The sequence below is a fragment of the Oryctolagus cuniculus genome, chromosome 12 (genome assembly GCF_964237555.1).
Source record: "Oryctolagus cuniculus chromosome 12, mOryCun1.1, whole genome shotgun sequence".
NCBI classification, from domain to species: Eukaryota; Metazoa; Chordata; class Mammalia; order Lagomorpha; family Leporidae; genus Oryctolagus; species Oryctolagus cuniculus.
This window is the reverse complement of record NC_091443.1, coordinates 47,171,240-47,179,090: the sequence shown is the minus strand read 5'-3', so window position 1 is coordinate 47,179,090 and position 7,851 is coordinate 47,171,240. Positions and strand designations below refer to the sequence as shown.

The window sequence follows — 7,851 nt, the reverse complement described above, 5'->3', positions numbered from 1 at the left end:
TCATTTTATCCTTTATCAAAAAAGTTACATAACAATCAAACCAGTGTAAATGACATTAAAATGTAGATGTCATTAATAATATCTAAATATATGGAATATTTTATTCATATAGGATTACTTTTTTTTTTTTTTTTGATGGGCAGAGTTAGACAGTGAGAGAGAGACAGAGAGAGAGTTATAGAGAGACAGAGAGAAAGGTCTTCCTTCCCTTCCTTCCGTTGGTTCACTCCCCTAATGGCCGCTACGGCCGGTGCTGTGCCGATCCGAAGCCAGGAGCCGGGTACCTCCTCCCGGTCTCCCATGCGGGTGCAGGGCCCAAGCACTTGGGCCATCCTCTACTGCCCTTCCTGGGCCACAGCAGAGAGCTGGACTGGAAGAGGAGCAACCGGGACTAGTACCCGGCGCCCCAACAGGGACCAGAACCCGGGGAGCCAGTGCCGCAGGCAGAGGATTTGCCAAGTGAGCCACTTCTTCTATTTGTTAAGTCAAATTTATTTTCCATGCTTATTTTCCTATAATGTTGTTATACTAATCTCAGTGCTAAGAAGTTACTGAAATCATTGTAGGAAAACTGACAAATGGAATAATGGTTTCTGGAAGAAAAGAATGAAGAAAACTGAAGAAATAAAAGAAAAAAAGAAATTATACTTTATTAGGCTCAAAAAGGAGTTCTGGGCTATGTGATACTACTGTAGTTTACAGTGTTATGGTACAAGTATACATTCTTTGCAGAAACTTGATCACTCATGCCCATGTTTTTTCCCAACTAATATCACCTGAAGGCAATTCAAGGGGTCCTATTATTGGAACTCTCTCTGCCCTTCAACAGGAATGCCTTCCACATGACATGTAGATTGTATCAGGACAACTCATTACATCTAATAATTTGCAAAACTGTGAACTCCTTCCTAATTGAAAGCCGGAATTAAAAATTATGTATGCATGTGTGTAATATGTAGCATCAGTATATTTACATATCCTTAGACAATATATTTTACTTACTACTCTGTCTTGACTAGTTACTATGTTTATAAACATTAAATTGTCATATCTTTGTTTTGTTTGTATGTAAGGATTTCTTAAATTTAAGTATTTTTTAATTTATTTATTTGAAAGGCAGAGTTACAATAGAAAGAGGGATAGACCATTCATCCACCCTCTAGTTCATTCCCTGAATGACTGCAATAGCTGGGACTGGACCAGCAGCTTAGCATTGCATCCAGGTCTCCCAAACGTGTGGCAGGGGCTCAAGCACTTGAGCTATCTTCCACTGCCTTCCCAGGTACGTTCACAGGGAGTTGAATAGGAAGTGAAGCAGCCAGGTTTAGAACCAGTACTCATATGAGATGTCAGCATTGCAGGCAGCAGCTTAACTCTCCAGGACACAGTGTGGGCCCCAAATTTATGTAGTACTGATGTTCAGTATGAATACAAATAGCAACCACCTACTTGTATTGTGCACATAAGATAAACAGGCCATGTAAATTGGACAAGAAAACAAAGTATTCAATATTGGCTAATTATATTTCTTTTTTTTTTTATTTGACAGGGAGAGTTATAAACAGTGAGAGAGAGAGAGGGAAGGAGGGAGAGAGAGAGAGAGAGAGAGAGAGAGAGAGAGAGAGAGAGAGAGAAAGGTCTTCCTTCTGCTGGTTCACTCCCCAAATGGCTGCCACAGCCGGCGTTGCGCTGATCCAAAGCCAGGAGCCAGGTACCTCTCCTGGTCTCCCATGCGGGTGCAGGGAGACCTCCACTGTCCTCCATCATCCACTGTCCTCCCGGGCCACAGCAGAGAGCTGGACTGGAAGAGGGGCAACCGGAACCAGAACCTGGCGCCCATATGGGATGCCGGCACTGCAGGCAGAGGATTAACCAAGTGAGCCACGGCACTGGCCCCTCTAATAATATTTTCAAAAGAAGTCTAGAATGATTTTTTGCCTCAACAAAGAGTGCATCTTCTTTTCTGCTTAGAATATTTAATAATATGATTCAGCCTTACCATATCCTTTGAAGCTGGGAACCTCATACGAATTTACTTTCTTCTCCCTCTGTAGCCCCCGTTTGTTTAATCACAGTGTGTTTTATTTAATATTTCAGTGCCGTTCATCAAGATACCTTAATTTGATTGTTTCATTTAGTATTTGTCTTCACCAGGTGTTTCTTGACTGGAGCACATTTCCCACATGATAAAATTAAAGGCCTAATTAATGCCTTTAAGGACATTGGTGCACTACTCAGCACCTAATTTTCTGCAGGGGGCATATTTAGGAGTTTAACTAGGTGGAACTTTGTGCCAAAGATTTCATTTGCATATAAACCCCCTCTTATTTCTTTGTAAACACTGTTCAATACAGAAATCAAAAATGCATTCACATTACTTGGTATACAGTTTTTTAGCAAGCAAAGGAATACAGAAAATAAATTTATCTAAGCCACATTTTATCAGAGCAGAAACAAAAATCCTATTAGATGAGGTATTGAAATATGAGGTCCATTTATTTGGAACAATGAAGATAATACTCAGCATTTGAAATGGTGGTGGTGGTGGCAGGGAAGGGGGAGCAACGAAAGCATGAATGTTTTGAAAAATGACATCTGAGATGTAGAGGTTCTTAAGGAAAATGTGGCATCACATCAAGCACAAAAAGGAAAGCTAAATCACCACCACACGATGTCTGGCAGAGAGCTGGCCAGGAAAAAGAGCTCATTGATCTATCTTAAGGCTACAAGAAGTAGGAAGAGACCATCTGTATATAGTCTGGGACAAGGTTTTTAATCTCATTTCATTTCATTTCATTTCCAATCTTCTTTGAAACACAAATGTTGCAGATGTCTTAAATAAATTATTAATAAAATGTTTGCTTGATTATTAGGATAGTAAATCCATAAAACTTATTTTATTATAGTGCCTTTGAAATGTGTGACTTGTCAGAGAGAGCTTAAATTTTAGTCCAGTTTTCACTTCTCTAAAAAATCATAATATTTATCAGCAGTTCACTTTTGACATGGACATGGACAATAGACATTCCCTCAACATTTGTAAGATGCTTATATCAAAGCAAAAGTTGCCCTGAATAAAGTTATATAGGCAAAGAAGACTTAATGACAGATACTGCACGAGGGGATAGAGGCCAGAACTATGTTTGAGGCTGAACTACACTTAAGACTGCGAGTTTTTCAAGAATTTGGCTAAGAGGACTATAGGACATTGGTATTTGCCATTTAGCCTTACCCAAAGGAAATATACTTTCCTGTATCTTCAGGGCAGGGGGTAGTTTAACAACTTGGAACAAGGCACCCACTGAAGGTAGAATGGTAACTTCCCACAAAACAGGAAAATAGAGACCCTGTCTTTGTCAATGACTACATTTCAAAAGAATGGTTCCCAGGTCCTTGAGAAAGACATTCCGGCATTGTAAATCTGACAAGAAGCTTTCAAAAACTAGCACCAGAAAGGCCAGAGAGAGAATTCACACTTACAACTTTTCTGTAGTAAATTAAAGGAGATCAGAGACATAGAAGCAAGAAGATGTCTGTCTAAAGCTTTGGCAAACTGAAGGAATGTTAGAGACCTCCTTGGTCATCAGAAAAATATAGTTTAAAAAAAGAAATCCATCAGGGCCGGCACCATGGCTCACTTGGTTAATCCTCCGCCGGCAGCAGTTCTAGTCCCAGTTGCTCCTCCTCCAGTCCAGCTCTATGCTTTGGCCCAGGGGGAGTGGGACAGTGGAGGATGGCCCAAGGGCTTGGGCCCCTGCACCAGCATGGGAGACCAGGAGGAAGCACCTGGTTCCTGGCTTCGGATCGGCGTAGCTCTTGCGGTAGCAGCCATTTGGGGGGTGAACCAACGGAAGGAAGACCTTTCTCTCTGTCTCTCTGTCTCTCTCTCTCTCTCTCTCTCGCTGTCTAACTCTATCTGTCAAATAAAAAAAAAAAATCAGGCCCACATCTCCCAGTCTTACTGTTCTTCCTACATGCTGCCTAAAGGGAATTCTGGCCTTGCTTTTTAATCTCCCTTGTTCAAATAACAATTTCCTCCAGTATGTTAATTCATAGACACTTATGCATCATGTTATTTCAGAGCTGTATTGGATGGGATAAGGCAGTTATTAAAATAAGATTTAAAAATTTAAATGCATATCATAATAATCAGAATTCCAAGTAATGTCAATTCGTTTATCTATAGTCTTGCTTTTTCCTCTACATTGTATTCACATTGAAGTTCAAGGGCTTCTCAGAAACCCCTGGGTTCAGAAGATCACAGTGACAAAGTTTAACCTCTAATTCTATTTCTAATGCAGGAATGGTTACACAACTTGTGGGTCCCAGTGCAAAATGGAAACATAAGAGCCCTTATTCAGAAATTATTTAATATTTTAGAATAATAACAATAAAGCATTAAACCAAGTGCAGGATTCTTCTGTACAAAGGGCTGTGTGCTACAACACTGATCTTACACCCATAAAGTTAGTCCTTCTTTTTTAAAAATGATTTATTTATTTATTTGAAAGTCAGATTTACACAGAGAGAGAAGGACAGGACGTGACAGAGAAAGGTCTTCCATCTGCTGGTTCACTCCCCAGTTGGCTACAATGGCTGGAGCTGCGCCGATCTGAAGGCAGGATCCAGGAGCCAGGAGCTTCTTCTGGGTCTCCCACATGGGTGCAGGGGCCCAAGGACTTGGGTCATCTTTTACTGCTTTCCCAGGCCACAACAGAGAGCTGGATCGGAAGTGGAGCAGCCGGGCTACGCCCATATGGGATGCCAGCACTACAGGTGGTAACTACCTGCTATGCCACAGCGCCAGCACCAAGTTGGTCCTTATTAAATGCTATTTTCCCCTTGAAATATTTTTATGATTGCCACCTAGAAGTGACTGCTTCTTCTATGAAATCTCTGCTTTTCTGAGTTTTATAATAATTTATAATTGCCTATTGCATTATTATTTAGATGGCATTTGAGAGTAGAGGACATTTGTTTATTTCTCTTACTCATGCAAAAGTTTGTTCTTTGCTTTCATTTAGGTGGTTTTTTTTATTTGACTGGTAGAGTTATAGACATAGAGAGAGACAGAGAGAAAGGTCTTCCTTTCCCTTGGTTCACCCCCCCATTGGCCGCCATAGCTGGCACTGCAACCTCCAAAGCCAGGAGCCAGGTGCTTCTTCCTAGTCTCCCATGCAGGTACAGGGCCCAAGCACTTCGGCCATCCTCCACTGTGCTTCCGGGCCACAACAGAGAGCTGAACTGAAGAGGAGCAACTGGGACTAGAACCCGGCACCCATAAGGAATGCTGGCGCCGCAGGCAGATGATTAACCAAGTGAGCCACTGCGCTGGCCTCCACTTAGGTGGATTTTTAAAGAAGTGGTATGTTTTTATGGTTCACAAAAGAGTAGTATTAAAAAGGTATATATTGTAAAAGTTGGTCTCACCTTGTCCCATCTATTTGTTTCTAATTCACCCTCTACCTCCAGATATACCCATTTTACTAGTTTGCATGTGCATCTTTATGGAGCCTTTTTAAACAATTGGCAATACATGAATAATGTCCCTTATCCACGTATTTCTTATAAAATGGTAATACACACAAACATATTAATATACACACAGTGTTCTGAACTTACCCTTTCCACTTAATATATGTTATGAAAGAGTGTTTAATATCCTACATAGAAAATGTCCACTCTGCCAGTAAATTATGCTACCTGTTATGGATGGATGAACATTTAGATTATTTCCAGTTTCTGGCTATTACAAACTATGTAGTAATGAATAAACATAACTTATTTCATGTATGAATGCATATTTATAGGGTAAAGTCTCTCTTATGCTTTCCAGAGTGTATTTCCCATCTTGCACCTTTAAGTTTAGACTTAATTCCTGAAACAGTTTTACCTTTATGTTTTTTTTTTAAATAGTTTACCAGATTTTAAATAAGATTTATTTATTTCTGCTGAAAGTCAGAGTTGAAGAAACAAGAGAAAGAACAGAGAGGACTTTCATCTACTGGTTCGTCCCCTAGGTGGCTGCAACAGCCAGGGCTGGGTCAAGCCAAAGCTAGAGCCATGAGCTTCAACAGAGTAGCACACGTGGGTGATAGGGGCCCAAACATTTGGGCAAACTTCCAATGCTTTTCCCCAGGTGTTAGAAGGGAGCTCATCACAAGACATGTTTAAAAGCTTAAAAATCAAAACAATATTATATGATTCATCTCTATAATGTTGTATCTAGTAATCAATCCTACAAATTATATCTTCAGGTTCTCATAAAATTAAGGCGTCTCTATCCTTTTCAGTACCTTTTAGCAGAAAACTAGAAAAAAATAGTATCTACAACAAGAAAATTTAAACTCCCATACAGAAATTTGGTAGATTTAATGCACAACCAAGTTGTAATAGGCAAATTATGTGGTACTTATACTTATCCAGTGTAGTCCTTTGACCTCTGCTTGAATGGACAAGTTACCATCTGATATTGTGAGTGCAATACTTTGTGTAGGTATAGGGTAGCTAGGAAGAAAGGAGTGGGCCTTACCACAGAGTACAGTTTCCAGGACAACCAGTGGCTGAATAGGTTTTCTCCAGGAATATGATCCTGTTAGTCAACACTGATGATAAGTTCAGGCAGAAAGCCAAAAACTAAACATGAGTAAAAATTAAATGAGCATGAAAAAAATAGAATCTACCATACTTGTTTATTCTACCTGAAGACGAATTTTAAAGGATTCTATTTTCATGATGAAGACATTTACATGGCAATGTGTTTCATTCAAGATCACACAGCAAGAAAATGGCAGTGTAGGGACTTAATTTAAAAAGCCAAGCTCTTTTTTGCCACGTGGGGTCTCTACTATCAAGCTCTAGACTAAGCAAGTTATGAGTGAGGAATAAAAGAAAGCCAGAAATTCCACTCTGTGTGGTGTTTTGTAAAAAGACATACATGTAGTTCAGAGAATTTAAAGAACTAGATCCAGCTACTTAGTAATGGAATTTCAAAACTGCATGTTCAAAAATGAAGCTAATGTATTTTCACACACACACATGCGCGCGCATGTGCACGAGCACACAAACACACACAGTTTGTGTCTTTTTTTTTCTAATTTGTCTCTTTCCTCGATTATTAAAACTAGCTGATTTAATGTTTTAAAAGCAGAACTTAGCATGCAGGGGAACAAGGTTTCTCACACAGAGCTTCCAACAGTTCCATGTTGGGATAGAGCATCCAGAGTTTCACAACCTCTGTGGTCCGCAGGAGCCACTAGGTAGGAGGGCCCAGGGAAGAATTTGCGATTTGCAGTGGAAAACAAGTGGAAGCTGTGAGTTATGATGACTTGGTATCTTGGATTTGGATTTGTTACACCTTTCTTCATAGTATGACATCAACTTCTTAAGAAATAAGAATTTTTTAGGTCATCCATTTAAGAGATAATAGAGTATTTCAAGAGGTGCAGTCTCTTTAAAAATGGATCAAACTCTTGAAGTCATGGCCTACTAAATATGTTTGTAAATAAACTTACAACTTGAATGCTTAATGCCCCTTCTCTGATATTATAGGAAATATGGTAGTTGAACATGTGCCTAATTTATTATTTAGATTATATTCCAGTATTAGTTTCTTAATCAGGTTGTATATGATTTAACTTGTTATATGACCTTAATTTCTTTCTTTTTGAAGATTTATTTATTTATTTGAAAGTCAGAGTTACACAGAGAGAAGAGAGGCAAGAGAGAGAGAGAGAGAGAGAGAGAGAGGTCTTTAATCGCTGGTTCACTCCCCAATTGGTCTCAATGTCCAGAGCTGCACCAATCTGAAGCCGGTAGCCAGGAGCTTCTTCCCAGACTGTCACGCCACAT

At 39.7% G+C, this 7,851-nt stretch overlaps 1 pseudogene; it reads left to right on the top strand.

The window, feature by feature from the left end:
* Window positions 1–7,202: 7,202 nt before the first annotated feature.
* Window positions 7,203–7,395, top strand: LOC108178373 (cytochrome c oxidase subunit 7C, mitochondrial pseudogene; annotated as a pseudogene).
* The last annotated feature ends 456 nt before the right edge of the window (window positions 7,396–7,851 follow it).